Below are 22506 nucleotides of genomic sequence, written 5' to 3'. Positions count from 1 at the left end.
GAACACTCAATAAAGACAGTGGTCAGAATGCATAGGAACAAGTTATAGTCCTATGAAAGATTTATATTTCTTGCTTTCCCCTTCATGAGATTTGTAGCTCTTTGCTTTTTAGAAGTAAAGTCATAAATAAAAAGGGCCCCAAAAGTCACTAAGTCTAGCGCTCAGGCAGAGATTAGGCAGGGATATGATTACCACAAAAGATTCAGTGCTTGTATGAGCCCATAATTTATATTCATATTAAATATTGTGGCAGCAAAAAGAGGCCCATGTGGCTGTAGCCCATTAGCCTGACCACACTCTTGGGCAGCTCCAGTTCTGGAGAGACAGGGACAGCTGCTATCAGCTGGGGACATGGCACCAAAACCAGGGAATGTCCTCAGAAAACAGTGATGTCTGGTCACCCTAACCTATGGCTACAGTGAGAAGGGGCGAACCAACACTAGCTATGAAAAGTAGCATAAATTAAGATATGCTGCACTTCAAAACTCATCCATTCAAGATAAATTCAGGAGATAGATTCAGTCAAAGAGGGGGAACATTAGATTAATGTAAGTCAGCTGTGTGAACTTTGATTGAACAAATTAATGGAAGTGAAGTTGACCCCAACCCTTCATTAAGCTCTTTACTTCCTCAAAGCTCACTGATGTGCTGCTTGTTCAGTGATGTCGTGCAGAATTCTCTCAAAAGGCCAAAAACTTGCCTGCTTTGAGTAATTTACACAATGTGTGTGGGCTGTTTACTGCTGCAGGGCACTCTGTATGTATTTATAGTGCTATAATTAACTGTGTAGCTGTTCTGCCTTCAATAGCATGTCTTTTAATAGCGATTGTGGAAAGTCATTGGGCTGAGACAGTCTCAGGTGACGGGTGGAAGTCTAACACACCTATTCAACCTCTCAAATCACCATTAAACTGCACGTACACACACACAGGCACGTGCAGGCACACACGCACACTGAGCCCCAGCTGCCAGACTCCAGTGATGAAACGACCCCCTATTTCTAAACATGGATGCTGGCTTTGCTGATTGAAGAGCAATGCTGATGCCCCTTCAGTCAAACTCATCTCTTCCAAAGTCATGATGCTGCTGATGAAGGCAGTTTAACCTTTCAGTGTGTTTCACATTTTTGCTGTATTGCTGCAATAATATACATTTTCATGTGGATAAACTGTCAATGTAAATCTGCACATCAGATTATAAAATCTATGTCTTTAAAGGAACAGTTTAGTGAAAAATCAGTTTCACATGACCCAAATGTAGTCGATCGGTCAAGAGGTAGCCGGAAGACTGCAGTCCTGTGGTCAGAAACTGGCCAATGATGAATGGTGGGGGGGCTGATAAGCTGCGCAGCAACAGACAGACTACAGTCAGTGAGTGAAAGTACAAGGCAGGAGTTTCTTATAAAGTGGCCAGTGAGTGGAAGCACAAGGTAGGTGTTTCTAATAAAGTGGCCAGTGAAAGCACAAGGTTGGTGTTTCTAATAAAGTGGCCAATGAGTGAAAGCACAAGGTAGGTGTTTCTAAAGTGGCCAGTAAGCGGAAACATGAGGTTAGTGTTTCTAATAAAGTGGCCAGTGAGTGGAAGCACAAGGTGAGTGTTTCTAATAAAGTGGCCAGTTAGTGGAAGTACAAGGTAGGTGTTTCTAATAAAGCGGCCAGTGCACAAGGTAGGTGTTTCAGTGCTTGTATGAGCCCATAATTTATATTCACATTAAATATTGTGGCAGCAAAAAGAGGCCCATGGCTACATAAAAAAGACCTGTGGCTGTAGCCCATTAGCCTGACCACACCTTTGGGCAGCTCCAGTGGCCAGTGAGTGGAAGCACAAGGCTGCTGTTTCCAGTAAGGTGGCTAGTGTGTGGAAGCACAAGGTTGCTGTTTTTAATAAAGTGGACAGTGAGTGGAAGCACAAGGTTGGCCAGCACAAAGTAGATGTTTCTAATAAAGTGGCCAGTGAGTGGAAGCACAAGGTGGGTGTTTCTAATAAAGTGGCCAGTGAGTAGAAGCACAAGGCGGGTGTTTCTAATAAAGTGGCCAGTGAGTGGAAGCACAAGGCGGGTGTTTCTAATAAAGTGGCCAGTGAGTGGAAGCACAAGGTGGGTGTTTCTAATAAAGTGGCCAGTGAGTGGAAGCACAAGGTAGGTGTTTCTAATAAAGTGGCCAGTGAGTGGAAGCACAAGGTTGGTGTTTCTAATAAAGTGGCCAGTGAGTGCAATCATAAGGTGGGTGTTTCTAATAAAGTGGCCACAAAATTGTTTATCTGTGTTGAGTCTCATCATCACTCTCTATGGAGCTAGCAGACACATGTAACGGAGAGACTTCCGGCGCGTTGACGTCACACGCCCAACGTCACCAACGAATCCCGCCAAAATGACCCAGAAACACACGCACATGCTCTCTCTCTCTCTCTCTCTCTCTCTCTCTCTCTCTCTTTGTCTCTTTTGTTCCTCTGCTTCTGCTTCTTTTTCTTCTCCCTCTCTCACACAATTCCCACCTCGAACGACCACCAATAACACAGAGTCAAATATGATGGAATAAAACTGTAAGAAAATTCTGAGCCTATATTTGGTCAACGAAACCAACCTCGGGTCACGTGACTTCGCCATAACAAACACCGTTTATTAACGTGAGAGCCGTAAACGAGACAAACAGAAATAAAGGCTTCAGTGTTGGGGACGGTGCGGGTGATTGCCGGCGATTGGCGGGTTTGGACGCGGAGGGGCGGTAGAGGGCGGGGGTAGTTGGAGGGAGGAGGTGGGGGCAAGAGCGGGCTCCTCATTTCGACCCACTTTAAAACCACCGGGCAGCTTCAGAGCAGCTGTGAGTCGGAGAGAAGCGGGCAGTGTGGCTGCTCCGTTCAGAGGAGAGAGAGAGAGACATAGAAGGACAAGGAGAGAGAGAGAGAGCGAGCCTGTAGGAGTGTGAGGACATCTCTCCATTCTACAGAGCGCGGTGTGGCGGTAAGTGATGCCAGACACGTTATTCATGTATTCTGTGCGGTTTGTGGCTTTGACTCTCGTTGAGCTCCGTTTTCTCGGAGACTCCCGTTGCGCGCGGAGGGAGCGAAGCGTTTCAGCCTGACTCGGTTTATGGCTTTGAGGAGGAGTAGTGTGGATGAAAGCAGTGATGGACGTGTCCAAAAGCATCCAGACAGTCTTTCCAATGAGCTTGTATAATGTCCATACATTATACATTGGCATTGCCAAAGGAATGGGACTCTCTGGAGCAGCTGCACATGAGCCTAAAGTCACCATGTCCAGTGCCAAGCCTGGGCTAGAGGGGTATAAAGCCCCCCAGCATTGGGCTGGGGAGCAGTGGAGCTGTGTTCTCTGGAGTGATGGAGCTCCAATACCTTTGGAATGAGTAGGAGATCCAGAACCGATCATCCAACATCAGCACCTGATCTCACTAAGGGTCAGTCAAATCCTCACAGCAATGGTCCAGCATCTAGTGTTAAGCCCTCCCAGAAGAGTAGAGGTTGTAACCACAGCAAAGGGAGGACAAACTTCCTATTAAAGGGGAATTCCACAGTTTTTTTTCCCAAATAATTTGGTGGAACGTCATGGTTGAGATGTAGTCATTCAGACAGGGCTGATGTGAGTCAGAATTTTTCACAGTGGTGGTGATAGGAACCAGGCGTCCACCTCTAAAACCTCCCTCACAGAGAGTTGTTGCATGAAATGGTTATGAAAACGCTGCCTGATGCCTGAGACGTTTCCTGAGGTGCATGCAGAGCGTTTAAGGCAAAATATTCCCCAACGAAAACATACTATTTTGACATTTACCACCATTTTATCAACATTACATATCACAGCTGTCAGGAGAAAACCTCGTACCTCTATTTTTGTTGTTTTTCAGTTTTTGACATAATTTGAAAATGCCTGTTGCTCTTTACATTGTCTGTAAATTTCATAAAGAATGGGCCAAAAGAAACGGCTCAAAATGACTTGGAAAAAATTCTGGTTCCATTGACTTACATTAAAAGTAAAGTAGGTTTTTTCCTTCTCCTGTAAAGTTACCATTTCAGAGATACAAGGTTTTCTTTTGACAACAGCGATATCAAAACTGAGCAGACTCGTGTAGGTTCACTGGTGGTTTTGGATAGTAAATAAAATGACTATATTTGTGTTGTAGTCATGGTGACCCCTGGTTCCTATCACCACCACTGTAAAGAGAGTCTCTACAGTCAACAATTTCACACCAAACCACTCGGAATAACTTAACATCTCAGTGGCTGAATTATGTCGTTTTTCTAAGTAGTAGAATTCCTTTCAATTCCCTTGATTCAGCAGAAATGTTGGATAAACAGGTATGTACAAACCTTTGTATACATATAAATAATTTGTGCGCGTGTGTTGGTGTGCGTTATATATAAACTGAGGGGGTTGTTTGATTTACAAACTGTAAATGCTTTGACCTCAGGAGGCACTAATCTGGGACCTGTGAGTAACCTCTGATATCCAACATATCTATGTACATATCTGCCGATGCTGATACGTAAACATCTATAAAATGCAGATCTACCTGGATAAGCATAACAGAGGAATGTAGAGGGTTACAAATGCAGTGAAATGAATACAGTGCTGATATTTTAGTGTAGTAGCCCAGCGTCATCTAAACATTCCGTTTGTGCAATGAAAACGTCATAAAATATCAATATTGGTCAAAAATAAACTTCTGTCCAATGCTAATATTGTTTTTTGGAAGCAAGTATGTGCCAATACGGATATGATTCTGCTATCATTGTGCATCTTTAATAGCTATTGCATCAAGTGTCAAAATAAAAGTCTGTATCTACAGACTCTGCTCCATTTGACTGAATTAGGGTTGGGAAATATGGCAATATGTGATCGTTATTGTAATAAATTATGTCACAGTATGCTTTATAAGTATATCATGGATATCATCAGTACTTAAAGAACACTGATTTGCTACAAGTGCAGTTTGTAATACGTAAACAAATCATTATAGTTGTAGATTTATAATTATTATTGTCATAGTTTTTATGTGCAGCTTCTGTTTTGTCAGTTCCAGGTTAATAAATCCCAGAAAAAGGAATATCGTGATGCATACCATGCATCGTTAAAATGTCTCGAAGTATTGTGATATATTTTAGCCATATCGTCCACCCCTAGACTGAATGAATATTAAGTTCATATGATGTTGGCATGAATGTTGATGCCAGTGTGCCAGTGTCGATGGCCAGTTATGTTAGAGGGGGAAAAAATGACTAAAGAAAATCAATTCATTGAATTTGCTTGATTCAACTGTGTCCATCATTTCCACATGAATAAAACATCATTGCTGTTATTGCCCAAAGAAAGTGATCTAAAAGACAGAGCTGTGTTGATGTAGTATATTTTATTCGTGTGGAAATGATGCACACGTTTGAATATAAGCAATTCAGTACGTCTTTTTTAGTGCGAGGAGCTCCACACTTATAGTTCAAACAGCATCCATCGTTCAGCAGATTCTGTTTGAGGATGTTTCAGAAAACGTGCTAGTGAAAGTTCAGTAGCAGCGATGGTCTCTCTGAGGCAGGTGGGCTGGATATGTGCTGGGAGGAAAAACGTGAGTCATGCAGTTGCTTTCGCCTGGTGGGAAGTTTTGGTGACTGAATCATTCAAATATATATAGCTATCCTTTCCACACGGTTAAAAGGATGGGTTGTTTTAACTTCATAAACTCAGTAACCGGGTGGCCTCAAATGTTGGAGTTCATTGAACGTCAAATATAGTATTTAAAGTATTAAGTTGTGTTCATTAAAACTGTAATATTATCAGCACAAACTCAGGTATTGATGGGATCTGAAACCGGACTGAGCACTCAGCTTATGACAGATCTGAACTGCATTATGAGTTCAGAAAAAAGGCTTAAGGTCTGTTTGTTAATGACGCCTTTAGAGGGCAACAGTGAGTAACGTTTGTTTATTCCAACGTTTGTATCACCTGTAGAGGGCGGCAGTGAGTAACGTTGTTTATTCCAACGTTTGTATCACCTGTAGAGGGCGGCAGTGAGTAATTTTTGTTTATTACGATGTTTGTTAATAACACCTTTAGAGGGCGGCGGTGAGTGATGTTTGTTTACTGTGATGTTTGTTAATATCACCTGTAGAGGGCGGCAGTGAGTAATGCTTGTTTATTATGATGTTTGTGAATAACACCTTTAGAGGGCAGCGGTGAGTAATTTTATTTATTACGATGTTTGTTAATATCACCTTTAGAGGGCAACAGTGAGTAATGTTTGTTTATTATGATGTTTGTTAATAACACCTTTAGAGGGCGGCGGTGAGTAACGTTTGTTTATTATGATGTTTGTTAATAACACCTTTAGAGGGCAGCAGTGAGTAATGTTTGTTTATATGATGTTTGTTAATAACACCTTTAGAGGGCGGCGGTGAGTAATGTGTGTTTATTACGATGTTTGTTAATATCACCTTTGGAGGGCACCGGTGAGTAATGTTTGTTTATTACGATGTTTGTTAATAACACCTTTAGAGGGCGCCGGTGAGTAATGTTTGTTTATTTGATGTTTGTTAATAACACCTTTAGAGGGCGGCGGTGAGCAATTTTTGTTTATTACGATGTTTGTTAATAACACCTTTAGAGGGCGGCGGTGAGTAACGTTTGATTATTTGATGTTTGTGAATAACACCTTTAGAGGGCGGCGGTGAGTAACGTTTGATTATTTGATGTTTGTTAATAACACCTTTAGAGGGCGGCGGTGAGTAATGTTTGTTTATTTGATGTTTGTTAATAATACCTTTAGAGGGCAGCGGTGAGTAACGTTTGTTTATTACGATGTTTGTTAATAATACCTTTAGAGGGCGGCGGTGAGCAATTTTTGTTTATTACGATGTTTGTTAATAACACCTTTAGAGGGCGGCGGTGAGTAACGTTTGTTTATTTGATGTTTGTTAATAACACCTTTAGAGGGCGGCGGTGAGTAACGTTTTGTTTATTACGATGTTTGTTAATAATACCTTTAGAGGGCGGCGGTGAGTAACGTTTGTTTATTTGATGTTTGTTAATAACACCTTTAGAGGGCAGCAGTGAGTAACGTTTGTTTATTTGATGTTTGTTAATAACACCTTTAGAGGGCGGCGGTGAGTAACTTTGTTTATTTGATGTTTGTTAATAACACCTTTAGAGGGCGGCGGTGAGTAACGTTTGTTTATTTGATGTTTGTTAATAACACCTTTAGAGGGCAGCGGTGAGTAACGTTTGTTTATTTGATGTTTGTTAATAACACCTTTAGAGGGCGGCAGTGAGTAACGTTTAAAATTAAATTGTGAATTGAAATTATTTTCCCTATAATTTATTTCAAAACCACCATTAAATTCAATTTAATTTTTCAGTATCAGGAAAATAAAAATCAGAAAACTTTATTTTTTAAAAATGTTGATATACAGAACGTAGGGGACTGTAAAAGAAAGCTTCACCTCACAGTACTAGCATTTTGTCCACATCTAGCCGCAGGCTGTTCTCAGGCAGGTCTGACCAGTGGGTCACATAACGTTCCCTCACTGTGCTGCTAGCACCTGGGTCCCGCTGGTGTGGAGGTTACTGCAAGGTGCTGCAGGTGACACAGTGGGACGAGTGACCCACTTACAGCAGCAGGGCATTTATAAAAGATTTCTGGCCAGCCCTCAGTTCACATGGTGCTGGCCGCCTGTCCGCAGCGCTGATCTTTCTCTGACAGACATCACACTGGAGTCAGAGCAAGAGCTGAGTTGGAAACCACTGATTTGGAGATTAGAGCTTGGAGCGTGCACTCTGCGTGAGTGAGTGAGTGTGTTCTGCCAAGTAAAGCAGGATTGTTTATGTTAATACATTTTTTTCTGCCTGTCCAAGTCTGTAAAAGGGAAAGCTACAAACCTCCTGCTGACATGTTTGGCTTTAAAGAGAAGATTTTCTAAAATTTCTCCATAATTCTTGTAAAGACTCAGGTTTCTTTACAGTGGTGGTGATAGGAACCAGGGGTCGCCATGACTACAACACAAATATAGCCATTTTATTTGCTATCGAAAACCACCAGTGACCTACACGAGTCTTCTGAGTTTTATATGGAATGCTGATGATGATATAACAGTGGAAAATTTGATGAAATTATTTTCTTCTGGGACTATTTTGCCTTATGACGTCCTTCATGTGGTGTTTCATGAACAGATTTTAATGTTTTAGGCCAAAATCTGATCTCAAAACGTGTAAAACAGTGTCTCAGGCATCAGGCAGCATATTCATAAGCACTTCATGTAATAATGTTTGAAATGTAATAAATAACATTTCACCTAGGAAATTTTAGAGGCATTCAGACGTCTGGTTCCTATCACCACCACTGTAAAGAATTCTGACTCGGTAAGTTTCTCTAGAACGGAGCGTTTCACACCAAACCACTCTGAACGACTTTGTTTATGTCTTAACTGTTTAATTATGCAGAGAACTTGAAAAATAAATGTTTTTCATCTTTAAATAATATAATAATTACCAAGGAACCTTGTCTCCTTATTTTCTGTTTTTAATATCATATTTATTATCTTTTATCTCTCTGTTGTAGTTGAAATTGTATTTCATGGGTTGCCCACAGCGCTCAAACATAAACTAGCATTGGCTAATTGTTTGACTTTGACATTATTCTGAGTTATTCTACCATTATTTTAGTAAACAGAGTAATCATCTTAGTATGTAAGTGTAAAACTACAAATGAGTAAAAATTGTAACACCACTGACTGTAACTCCTCTGACTGTTACACCACTGACTGTTACACCACTGACTGTTACACCACTGACTGTAACTCCTCTGACTGTTACACCACTGACTGTTACACCACTGACTGTTACACCACTGCCTGTAACACCACTGACTGTTACACCACTGCCTGTAACACCACTGACTGTAACTCCTCTGACTGTTACACCACTGCCTGTTACACCACTGACTGTAACTCCTCTGACTGTTACATCACTGACTGTAACTCCTCTGACTATAACACCACTGACTGTTACACCACTGACTGTAACACCAGCGACAAATCATCAGCGCTTATCATTCTGCAGCTTTGTGTTTGAATTTTCTGTTCCACCTTAAATGGAGCAGCATCAGTAAAAGCACCTGAATGTAACTGCTGCACCATTTAAGGTGGAACGGGGTATTTGAATGAGAAGCCAACGTCAGCTTCATCGAATTTCTCAGGTTGTTTGTCTCATATGTGTCCCGCACACTCACTCCTCTGACTGTCAGTCTGGAAAATATTACAGTCATTCACGCTTCAGCACCAGCAGGTCCACAGATTGTTTCACTAATTGTGCGCTAATCTCTGTTGTGTCCATGTTAGGCTAAGGCTAACACCAAGAGTCGGGCACTTCCCTTTATCTCCACTGCCTCGAGAACAAGGGGGCTATTTCAGATGTAACAGCCTAAACAGTGAGAGGAGATCGAGGGATCACCGTGTTTTATTTTCATTTGAAATGTAACTGAAATGTCCCTGATTCAGCCACTCAGCTAAACAGGCTAACGCTAGCGTGGTTTGCATGTTTGTGAGTCGTGTTATCTGGGCTTATTTGTGGAATACAGTTGTAAGAATTACAACAAAAATCGTACTGAGGAGGGATCTGAACCGGTGTACCACCCACTACTATAACAGACGTCAACTTTTTGTGATTCATTTTTATTTTAAGCTAATTTTTATGGCTTCAAAGCTGCAGGGACATTATGGTCCGATGTCACCCCTCACCCCTACCACTTAGCCCTTACCCCTTGGTCAGCTTAATATTGTTCCAGTGTATTGTGGTCCTTTTCTTCATAACAAACATAAAAAATTGTTAGTAGTTTGCTTATGTCTTAGTAGTTAGCTGGCTAAATTTCCCGTTCCCTTAAATAGTCAGAACTGCTGCACTGTTTAAGGTGGAACGGGAAGATTCGAACGAGAATCTAGCAAATAGCTGATTTCAGCTTCATAAGAATTATGGGTGGGCGATAAATAACTGTACCCTCTTTGAAGTCATAATTCCTTAAATGTAACTAAAGCCCAGCAGTGAGGAGCTGAACTTTACCCTCCTCTGCTCTCACTGCAGACTGGCAGGGTCGCCTACAGAGCAGCGCTGGTAGCTGTTAATGAAGTAATGCTCTTTTTATTTGAGGGTCCCATTTCAGAGGAAAGATTTCAATCACTACCCCCTGTAACTCAGTTCTAAGGGGCAAGATGACACTCGAAAAACAAGTGATAGGGGTAAAAATTAGAAATGGGACTGGGCCTATTTGCCACCACAGTGGTAGACCTACCTTTTTATTTGAAATCTTTGTAAGCACGAAGGTGCTTCACAGAGATATGCAGACAAAGATAATGAGGCCCACAGTCTGCCTCGTAAATTAGTGTACCATTTTGTAGGTAGCATGTAGCAGTAGCATAGCAAAAGACCAAAAAGACCTAGCAAAAGCAAAGTGCCTTTGAGATAAGCTTGGATGGAAAATCCTGCCCAAAGACAGTGAACTGATATCCCTGGTGTCCAGTGATCTCAGGTCAGTAAAGAAAACAGTCCTGACCACATGTTTGGCCACAGAAACCACAATGGAAATATCCTTTAACCGAATTAGCGTGAATGTACATGAGCTGAGTGGAGTCTAGTTGAGTGGAGTCGCTTTGAAGTGATAATAGTTCTGCTTTTCTGCTGACTGCAGCTTTGTAGCTGATTGGTAACATTTCAGTCCACGTTCCAGCACCGTTATAAGCCAGCTTATCGTTCTCGGTGACCCATTCCGCAAATAACGGCGCCCCTTTGGCCGACACAGATGGAATGCACAAAATTGGGTTCTATCTTGGTTCGTGAGGGCTTTTTGTAGAGTTCATTTTTGTTTTTTCAGGCATGCCTCAAACTCTGGAGCAATCTGTCTTAGGAAATATGATGAAAGGATACCTAGAGGGTGTCTGCCAGACAGTATAATAAAGCTAACAGTTTGGGAAACAAATACTGGACAGGAAATGCTGCTGGCAAGTTTTCGTCTTAATCCAAGACCTTGTCTGTAAGATGATCGTTCTTATATTTTATGGAATTCAATTTCACATTACCGTGGAGCACTTTGATGGTCCACCGCTTCAGTCTTTCTCGGCTTTATTGGATCAAAGCTTTCATTCGTGTGTAATGTACTCGTCTGCTGCCCACAGGTCGTACTTTACCTGCTCGGCAATGAAAAGCAAACATCGCTTGCTTGAGTCGGCTTAAAGTGCATGAAAGGCAAATTCCCATCTCACCTCACTCCCACTGCAGATCCCACCTCAGTGCAGCAGCGCACTGCTCTGTCTGGATGTTTGTTTGGACATTGAGGATGGAGTTGGGTCCATCTTGTAGCTGTTCAGTCGGCAGTCGGAGTGCAGCCGTGTGTTGCTTTGAGACATAAACAAGCGTATGTGGACGGACCTTTGGCACAGTTGGCACGAGCTTGATGGGGCAAATCCTTGCAGTGCGGCGTTAGCCACTGCGCTCAGAGCAGTCCTTAAACTGATAATACAGTACTACACTGAATCACCCGCATATAAACAAAAAAATGACTTACAGCTGATTAGTTAGTGGTTGCAATTTTTTTATGCTTACTTTTCTGACTGAAAGACTGTAGTAACTTGTCTAGGAGGGAGTGCGGAGTAAGAATTTCACTGTGCACTGTTACTGTCTGTTTCTCTGTGCATATGACAACTTATACTTGAATCAAAATTACATATATAAAACTCATCAGACATGTTTAGGTTCACGGGTGGTTTTGGATAGTAAATAAAAAATAAAATGGCCTATGTTGTAGTCTGACAATCAACCAATTCACATCAAACCACTCTGAATGACTGTCAAGGACAAAATTATTCATATATATATATATATATATATAAGAAATAAAAAAATATGGGGTCAGTGCAAAAGTAAGAACACGTTTTCTTTTTTTAATTATATTTTTTCCAGAACATTAAACTAAGCAAATAATTAAATAATGAATTAGATTATATAAAATATATTTCATACACCACCGCGACCCAGAAGGATAAGCGGTTTAGATGATGGATGGATATTTCATGCACTAAAATTCAGAAAAACATACATGTACGTATGTATATATCATCACTGTCATGACAAAACTTCCTTTTTTGTTGATTTTAATCTTTTTGAAAGCATTTGAAAATGCCAGCTGGCCTTCACGTTGTGTGAACATTTTATTTAATGAATGATGGCTTGTAGAAATAATCCAAAATGACTTGGAATACAGGTTTATACATTAGAAAGTAAGAATTTTCTCCGTTCAATATATACATATCACTGCTGTCGAAACAAAACCTCGTATCTCTGAAATGGTAACTTTACAGGAGAGGGAAAAAACATACTTTACTTTTAATGTAAGTCAATGGAACCAGACTTTTTTTACAGGTAATTTTGGGCCGTTTCTTTTGGTCCATTCTTCATAAAATGTGTGTACAGTGTAAAGAGCAACAGGCATGTTAAAATTATGATGAAAGCTGAAAAACGACAAAAATGGAGACAGAAGGTTTTGTTCCGACAGCAGCAATATATATATATATGTGTATGTATATGTATATTTGTAATACTGGAAATGCAATGAATCAATGAGTTGGTCAGAATAGCACCAATGTAATCTATAGTGACAGCCCCACCACCAAGCTGACAATCACTTATACAGGCTTAGATTTGACGTGATTGTTAAAAACCCCTGGAGGAAACTTTCAACCCTGAGTTAATTAAAGCAAGTGCTCATATTGAGCTCATACTCTCACGGGAGAGAAGTGGGATCGTCTCTTTACTCACCACACACTGCAAATGTGGCCAGAGCTCACCATTTACCAACCAACCACAGCAGGATGCTGCCAGTCGCTCTCCGAACAGTCAGACTGAACGGGAGTGGAGGGAGAAGAACGTCCTCTTGACTTCAGTCACTCACATGTACAACACAACAGGGTGATGTTTGGGTTTGTCGGTGTTTACTAGAATACACTGAGTGGTGTCACGGATGTACCAGTGTATGAAGGCTACTGTTGGCTACAGCCATGACATCATGACTTCCATCACATTACTGGACATGCAGGCTTCTATTTATTGTTAGTTTAGCGCTGTTCGGAACTGTTTTTCTAAGAGCCTTTCTCCGTGTCAGGATGACATACTGTCTGTAGTGAAAGAAAAACAAAAGAGGATAAAAATCTAATAGAATTTCATGTCATTTCTATTGGAATAAAACTTTGCATGTCCATTTTTAATCCATTTTTCCATTTGAACATACTACCTACTCTTCACAATATGATAAGATTCCTTAATGAATGAAGCAATAGAAATGCTACAGAATTACATGGAAAAAACTCCTGTTCTTTTAACTTCTATTCAAAGTTTTAACTTCTGTAAACTTACCTATTTGGGGGTAGAAGGATTTGTTGTGATATCTGAAAGTTACATATTACATTTTTAATTTTACAGTCTAGGGGTCAGTGTCCCAGGCCCAGATTAAGCTTGAACAGCATAATGTAAAACATAATTAAACCAATTTTACTAGCTTTTTCTTGTTTACTAAGCTTCATTATTTTCAGTTATAATATTTAGTTGTACATAACAATTTTTGTTGTACTAAGAGATATAACTATTCAAAACGTATGAGCGAATGTCTACATTTCTGGCATTTTTATACTTGACTTACAGTCTAATCCTGTTACAGAGGTAGGTGATTGTTGAACTTATTTTCATTTAGAAAATGTACAAAACATGTCATTTCACTGGGGGTGTTTCCCATAATACTGTATATAAATTAAGCTCCATGTGGTAAGTATAACTTATGTTGTGGTAAAAAAGGCCATGTGACTTTTGATATTTTTACATTATGGAGTTTTGAAGTTTACGTTGCTTTGCAGGGAATTTGGTGTTCAAAATGCAAATCAAATATTATGATATGATGGGAACCAGGGGAACCTGGGGTCACAGTGTCTACAACACAAATATAGCCATTTGATTTACTAGCCAAAACCACCAGTGAACCTACACGTGTCTTCTGAGTTTTTACATGTTTATGGTGGTAAAATAGTGGAAAATCTGAAAAAAGAAGTTTTCTTTAAGGACTATTTTGCCTCCTAACGCCCTGCATGTACCTCTTGGCAAAGAATGGATTTTAAAAAAATACATGTTGTAGACTATAATCTTATATCAAAACTATAAAAAAAACATTATCTCAGACATCAGTCATTGAATTCATAACCATTTTTATGTAATAACTTTCTGCGAGGGAGCTTTTAGAGGTGGACGTCTGGTTCCTATCACCACCACTGTGAACAAGTCTGACTCTGTAAGTTCCTCTAGAATGGAGCATTTCATACCAGACCACTCTGAACGACTCTGTTTACATTTTAACCACTTAACCCCTTTAAATGGCTAGGGCCCACCTGCAGGCCCAAAGTTGTATTACACACTTCTATCACCTAAGAATAGCACAGCCAGTCTGCATTGACGTTACCGAATAATAAGGCTTAGTATGTAAAAGGCCTGGAATTTTAAGGGGTTAATTATGCAGGAAATTTGAAATTTATCAATTGTCAAATTTATTAAACTCATAAACTCAAAAAGTCTTACATATTGTAGTGTTGGTGGACGGAACTTTCTAGTTTTCCTAGCAGTTTTGATCGTTTCTGTTAGCACTTATTTTTCTTCATAGAAAAGCCTTTTTGTGTTATGATGTTATTCTCATGCTAAAGGCTATTGGGATGGAGTGAAACTCAAAAGCCACCAGTTATTTGTGCCTGTCAGTGGAAATAATGATATTGATCATTCTGTATGACATCAGTAGTGCCTAAAATATGATGTATTGGTCGGGCTCAAGTCCTAACCCAACATAACCCAGGACTGTCTGGCTAGTGTTTGTGTATTAGTCCTCAGATGGGTTATTCAGCATCGTGATGAGTGGGCAGTGAGTAATGCCTGGACTTCCAGTGCAGCTGACGCAAGACAAGAACCTACTCAAGGATATTTCCTTTCCCTGTTTAGGCCCTACAAGAGTTTCTAGTGGGAGTTGTATGCCGCCTTTCACTGAGATTTCAGGGGTTTATTGTTAACATTCAGTAGCTCCCTTTACATGACCCTAAACTGAGTACGGCATCCAGAATAAGTTACACTTAGTGCTGGGTGATATAATGTCTGGTGTCTGTGTTGGTGTCACACAACAATATAGATTTTTTGTATATAGCAGTAATAAAAATATACATTTTTGAGTATTGATGGGTAAAAAACCATGACTACAATGTGCATCATTTGGTGCCTCTGATTGGTTTAAAATAATAAAAATGCGAAATAAACCAACTAAAAATTAGTAAGTTTACATAAGTGCTGTGGACATTTGCAGGACTGCGTAAGGTTCTCTTTGGAGTAATTTTATAAGGTGAAAACAGAACATAACTAGATTTTAAGTGAATAAACTTTAAGTTGGCTTTACAAAGCCATTGCTGTGAATACCCAGGTGGCTGTAAATGTGTTGCTAGGCTGTTGCTATGGTATATCAGGGGCTTGCTAAGGTGTTGCTGGGCCATTGCTATGGAATCTCAGGTGGTTGATAACGGGTAGCTAGGCTGTTGCTATGGAATCCCAGGTAGTTCTTAGGCCGTTGCTGTGTTATTCCAGGTGGTCGCTCAAGTGTTGGGATCCCAGGTGGTTGTTAAGGTGCTTCAAAGCCATTGCCATGGAATCCCAGGTGGTTGCTAAGGTGTTTCAAAACCATTGCCATGGAATCCCAGGTAGTTGCTGAGAAGTTTCAAAGCCATAGCCATGGAATCCCAAGGAGTTGCTGAGGTGTTGTAAGGCCACTGCTATATTATCCCAGGTGGTTGCTAAGGTGTTACTAGGCCATTGTTGTAGTGTCCCAGGTGGTTGCTAATATGTGGTGAAGTGTTAGTATGTATGTGCATCCGTATGTAATGTTTAGGAGGGGCAGTGTGAGAGATGTCCTTTGTAACATCATTTGTGGCTGTTGGGTTTTAATTTTTTTAGTATTCCGCCAACTGTTCATGCAATCGGTCTCAAAAGCATACATGCATTATTCCTGTATAGGTTCTATGATGCTGCAGTGTTTCATGGTTCCAGCTCAAAGGCTGTGACCTACAGAAATGGTGCATAAAAGTATAGAATAATAAAAATAAAAACAGTAAGATATGTCAGGTATCAGCACTCTGGAAGAATGGGAGCCTAAACTCTATTATGCTCAGTTGAATATTGTCTAATCCTGTGATGCTGTAATATATGTGTAAAAGTTCATGATATTGAATTTTATCAATACTGCCAAGAACTAGTTACACTACCCCAACACTGAATTCCTATAATACTTGTAATGCCCTGTGTTGACCTCTGTTGATCAACTGATGGGTAACTTCAGCACGGCTGTGGTCCACATGCGCAAAAACCTGTTTGGGACCCAAGCTGTCACGTTGGAAAGGCCCATGTGTGGGTCACAAGTTAGGTCATTTATCTAATATGTGTTTCTGTCTGTAGTTTTTTTGCTGGTGTAGGAAAATTCCACTGCCTACCACAGTCTCGTGGGCAAAAGATGCTCATGGATGGAGGTCACGTTGGGTTTGCACTGCTAGAGTTTGTCAGTAATCTGCATAGCCTACAGCAGGCTGGTATCAGAACTAGGCCAAAGACCAGCTAGTATATCTGTGCCACTCAGGGCTTTTATAGCGAGGCAATAACACAAGCCAATCAGAACAGTTGTTTGGGAATTAATTCATCTGATTCCACAGGAAAAGATTTTCAGGCCTGTTCTGACTGAATAGCTATGACTCTGTAAAGTAATAAGCAGACATTTAAAAGATAAAAAAGGAAAAAATAATAAAGTTTAAAAGAAAAAAGATAAAAAAGAAATGACACCCATTTGCTACTGCATCAATGGTGGAAACAGTCATTCAGTGGTTTGGTGTAAAATGGTTGATGGTAGAGACTCAGATGTCTTTACAGTGGTGGTGATAGGAACCAGGGGTCACCATGACTACAACACAAATATAGACATTTTACTTACTATCTAAAACCACCAGTGAACCAACACGAGTCTTCTGAGCTTTTATAGGTAAAGTTGATGATGGTAAAACAAACATGAATATGGCTTTAATCCAGTCGAGTCCAAGTCAGAACTAAAGTTGTTGCTTTTTGCCAATCAGACTGCGTAAAATCTTTCCTGCTGCAGCGAAATTGCATTAGAGCTGCCTGAACACAATCTAATTCAGTTTTGAACAAAACATGTTAAATTGAACATTTAATGCTAATTAGAACCGAATTAGGACCGACCGAAATTGCTAATGCTAATTATGCTCATTCTGATCTGTACATTCTGTTTTTTGGGGTCATTCTGAATTAGGGGAGCTTTGGAAACAACCTAACGTGGTGCACAAATTAACACAGACTGTTTATGTTGTTATAGAAGGTCAAGCAGCGTGAGCTTCTGGCCACATGAACACATTCCCTAGCCACGGCCTCCCACCAAAACTCAGAGCGATTAGTCAGCGTTTTAAAGAGATCTGTGTCAAAGAGTGTTTGACACAGATTGTCATTTTTTTTTGTCATTGTTATCATAATAGGTGTTTCCAGTTACTGAGCTGTTTGTGTAAATCACAAAATCTAATCTTATATTACTTTAACCCCTTTACATTCCAGGCTTGTTACACACTAAGGCCTATTATTCATTAACTACAGGGACTTCAGGGCAAACTAATGGAGGTTTCTTTAGGTTATAGAAGTCTGTAATAAAACTTTGGGTGGCCGGTGGGCCCATGGCTTGGTAAGGGGTTAATCATCATCATGTTGCCTACAACGCAGCACCGTTTTGAATCAGGTGACCAGCTTACAGCAAGTGCTAGTTAGTCTTAAGTTTAGCCTCCGTACTGCGGGGTTAACTGTTACACAGTGCTACAACTGAGTCACTATTAGTAAACAAAGACAAATAAAGTAAATTTAGTCGTTTTGTTCCATGTTTACACAGATTTTATGATGAAAAAGAAAAAACATCTGAAAACAGAGATTATTAGGCTCTGGCAGATGTCAGTATTTTGGTTTTAAATAAGTTTATTAATAAAACTGACATTATCAGCTGATAAAGCTGTAGTTATTCAAAAACAATGTTCCATATTTTACTGATGTGTGCTGTGGTTTTATTTGCTGTTCTTCACTGGACAAAAATACATTTGTCATTGTTTGACACACAGACTCATCAATTTTCATATATAATTTGATGTGTATCTATCAGTTGAGCTGTCTGTCTGTCTTATAGGTGATAATATATAATGCAGTTTGGTTGGAAAATATTTGTTTCTTACAACATAGAATTAAATTGAATTAACTTTGTTCACACTAATTTATTCGACTTTTCTAGCAGGTGTTAAACTGACCCTCTGTCTGTTACAGTGAACCCACCCATGGGCTAAACTGTAACACCTCACTTTCCGTTGTTTTGGGTGGAAATGTACATGAATGGTAGGTACTAGAAACAAGTCTGAAGTGTTGGTTTGTGTTTATGTTGCTTGTATAAAAACATGATTATTTAAACTTAAATATTCTTTCAATTATTTTGCAAAAACCAAAATGTGTTCTGAATGTAGAGCGCGTTTGCTAACAATGTGAATTAGCCACTCCAAAGCCAGTTTATGTTAATCGTTGTGCATTAGCATTCAGGAAGTCAATACGACAGTGTCTCAACAAACTCGCCCAATGGTTCCATTGTTGGAGGTGAAATGAACACTCGCGTCGCTTCTGCCACGGGACTTTAGCGCATTTTAATTGGCTATCTCCTGATGCTACTGGCTGTGTGATTGGTCAGATGAGTTCCTCAGCGGTGTGAGGATGAGTAGTGTCACTGTCCGGTGGGTCCTGTTCCCATGATTACATGTGACAGAGTGGAAGCTAGTTGCAGGGGACACCGAAGAGGTTGTCTCTTTGTTTTAGGCTCGGAAATGGCACAGAGTGGCGTTGGAGGGGTTGAAGATGTCACAAAGGCGTTTGTTTTGTCGCTGGTCACACTCTGCTATTGTTTCTGCTAGCGTTCCAACAACTGGAGGCATTCCTCCATCATCAGCAGTGCAGCACCTGACTCGCCCCGCTCTCACTCCCTCAATATATCCCTTTATACTGCTATACGGCCACGCTGAACCTCGAGCTCAGTTCTCATGCGCCGCGGAAACGGCAGCTGCATAGACAGAGCATGCAAACTAAAAGGAGGGAAACATAAAGAGCTCTTGAGTGCTCTGAAGTGGGATTCTAAAAGAAGGTGCTATCAGAAATGAAAGAAGAATGGTTCTCTTATGAAAATGCGCCAAAGTTGGGTTATTCTGCTGTGAAGAAGTGTAGTTCATTAGCCTAGACATGGTTAGTGTCTAAAGAGGATGGGTGATTTTCACGCACTACTTGCTTCAGCACTGTCCTGCTCAATGAGTGTATGTGGTCTGCTGCTTCGTAGCTGAGCTGCTTTATGCTAAACACTTCCATTACGCAACAATAGCACTTACAGTTGGCTGGGGCAGATCTAGCAGGGCAGAACTTTCACGAGCTGACTTTTGGCAGAGGTGGCATCCTATGGCTGTGCCATGTTTAAAGTCACTGAGCTCTTCAGGACACACTTCAAAATGATGGTTCTTCAAGGGCTCTTTAGTAAAGAAAATGGTTTCTGTATAGGACCATGAACACTCAAAGAACCCTTTCCACAATTAAAGGGTTCTTTGTGTCATGAAAGTCGTCTTCAGATTGATGGAGAATCTGCTGTAGGTGGTTCTATATAGAACCTTTTTGAAAAGGGTTCTTCTATTGTTAAGATGTCAGGCTTGTTACATTTGAAGAACCCTTTTTGGTGCTATATAGAACGATTTTCAAAAATGTTCTGTATAGAACCATCTACAACACTTTCTCCATCAATCTGAGAACCTTTCACAATGCAAGGAACCCTTTAATCAAGGCTTCTTTGAATGTTCATGGTTCTATATAGAACCATTTTCTTTACAAAAGAACCCTTGAAGAACCATTATTTTTAAGTGTGTACTACATGAATGCAGTTGGTCAGTGTTCTGTAGATACTGATGATGTTCACGATACACTTAGAAAAGCATACTGTGACACCATTTATCATGATGTGCTAACAGTGCCACACTGCCCACCCCACTAGAGCCTGACCCTGCTGCAAAATAAGTGTTATTATGGGATGTTTTAATCAGTATGGGGTGCCATGGTCAGGGCCAGGTCACAGGTATCCTTCAGAGAGGTCATCTGACTTACTGCTGTCTGCTCTGCCCTCACTCTGTTCCTCTACAGGGCCTGAGAGGGAGCAGGCTCGCATTGAAAGCGTGTGTGTGTGTCTGTGACGTGAATGCTGCTTCCTGTGATGCAGTGTGTGTGTGTGTGTGTGTGTGTGTGTGTGTGTGTGTGTGTGTGTGTGGTAACCTGAGCGGCCGTGACGGAATCGGGAGCACAGCTCTATAAATAAATCACATCACCACTGACTCAGTGTAAAGAGAGAGAGAGACAGAGAGAGAGAGACAGACAGATAGACAGAGAGACACGAGAGAGAAAGAAAGAGAGACAGAGAAAGAGGAGAGAGAGAAAAAGAGGGACATATAGACATTGAGAGAGAAGAAGGAGAGAGAGATTCAGAGAGAGAGAAGAGAGAGAGAGACTGACACAGAGAGAAAGATAGAAAGAGAGACAGACAGAAAGAGGAGTGAGAGAAAGGGAGAGAGAGAGTCATTGAGAGAGAAAGAGAGAGACATACAGAATGGAGAGAGAGAGACAAAAAGAGATGGGAGAGACAGAAAGAGAGGAGGGAGAGACAGACAAAAAGGAAAATGAGAGAGAGCAGAGAGAGGATAGAGAGAGGCAGAGAGAGACTGTAAGTAAAATACAGAGAGACAAATAGAGAGAGAGGCAGGAAGACAGAAGAAAAAGAGGGAAACTGTGAGTGAGAGAAAGAGAGTGAAACATAGAGGAGAATGAAACAGAGAGAGATGATGTAACACTTGAGAACCTGATGTAAGTATTAGAATCATGAATAAATGTGATTTATTAGGACGTCAGTACGTTTATTCAGGTACAGGTAGTTCAGGTAACACTGTGTCCTAAAGCAGTTCTGTGTTTGTCCTACTCTGCACACCTGACCCCACACACGGGCAGATTAATTATCCAATGAGACAAATAGTGTGGGGTCGCCAGGACTGCGACTGGGAGCTCCTGTCCTAAACCACACTGAGTGTGTGATCTTAAAGGGCCAATATCCCACATTCTTCTTGTATTTAATTTTTCCCCTGAGGTCCACTTATTACATTTCTGTGCTTTTGTGAACTAAAAATGGTCATAATTCATTTTTTACAATAACATTTTCTAGTTTCTCTTTATCCTTTAGAATTAAACAAACTATTTTGTTACCGTTCCTTTAACCCTGTACTGCATGAATTATTACTTGATGATGATAAAAATGTTTTAATATGTTTTTGTTATTTAAAATAACTTAAACAATAGAAATATTTGAAAAAATGCATCATTATTTTTTTAAGTGGGGTATTTGGTAAATATGAAATTGTACCATAGCACCATAAAATCTAAAAAAAAGCACCTTAAAATCTATTTTTTCTCAAAAAACATCCTTTTATTGTAAACAAGACTGAACAAATCCAACTTACACTTAGTGAAATGTGTGACCCAATATTTACAAATATTGAAAATTGATACAGTTCCAATTGTTATTTGGAATGTATGGTTATAATAACATCATAATAAGCTTTCTCTGGTCATGTGATGTCATCAAGTATTTGCCCTTTTAAAGTAAAAGATCATTTTTCCACAGTTAAATAGTAAAATACAGATTTTATATTACTGCCTTTGTAAAATTGAAATAAAATAATTGTTGCCATGTGGCAACACCATGCAACAGAGGGTTAAGACTGCTAAATATAAATGAGCTCTGTTCTGATTGGCTGCCCTGTTTTTGTGTCTCATTCAAAAAGCATTCAGAACTGAAACACTCCTTAATCTTCAGTGTGAGTGAGCGGAGCTAAAGTGCTGTAAGCTGAATAGGTGGATATATGTAAATGAGTTGGTTGACATCACAGGAACAATTAATTCAAAAAGGGCTGTGTTTGCAGCTTATTTTCCATAAATGGACTGTATTGACTGGGGTGTTTGATTACATATTACCTACATATTACTTCAAACTCTTTAAAAAAAGCAAGGGAAATTCAGTTTTGCATGATATGGGCTCTTTAATGAGCAACTGAATGCAGTTTTAGCAGATCAGGAGTGTATTTACAGAAAGTTTGGGTGACTGTTGACATCTAGAATAAGTAGTAAATTGTGTATAATTACATTTTTTAAAGATTATTTGCCCTTTTTTTACATGAAGCCTTTATATTTGCAAAAAATCATGCCATATGCATAGTTTTTCAGTTTTTGCATGTTTCACAGTTTCCTGTCGTTTCTTTGCCTCACGTTTGGTGTTTAAAGGCCTTTACAGTGCAGAAATGAAG

General features: G+C 40.1%; 1 protein-coding gene across 2 annotated transcripts in view; it reads left to right on the top strand.

Moving 5' to 3' along the window:
- The first annotated feature begins 2763 nt into the window (after positions 1-2763).
- The window catches only part of slc38a3a (solute carrier family 38 member 3a), a 99402-nt gene continuing 79659 nt past the window's right edge, over positions 2764-22506 (top strand). For both annotated transcript variants that reach the window (XM_036559353.1, XM_036559356.1), the window contains exon 1: positions 2764-2959. The gene's annotated coding sequence lies outside the window, so the exon portion shown is untranslated. The remainder of the gene's footprint in view (positions 2960-22506) is intronic.

Source organism: Colossoma macropomum, unplaced genomic scaffold, assembly GCF_904425465.1.
Source record: "Colossoma macropomum unplaced genomic scaffold, Colossoma_macropomum, whole genome shotgun sequence".
Lineage (NCBI taxonomy): Eukaryota > Metazoa > Chordata > Actinopteri > Characiformes > Serrasalmidae > Colossoma > Colossoma macropomum.
This window is presented reverse-complemented; position numbering and strand designations above follow the sequence as displayed.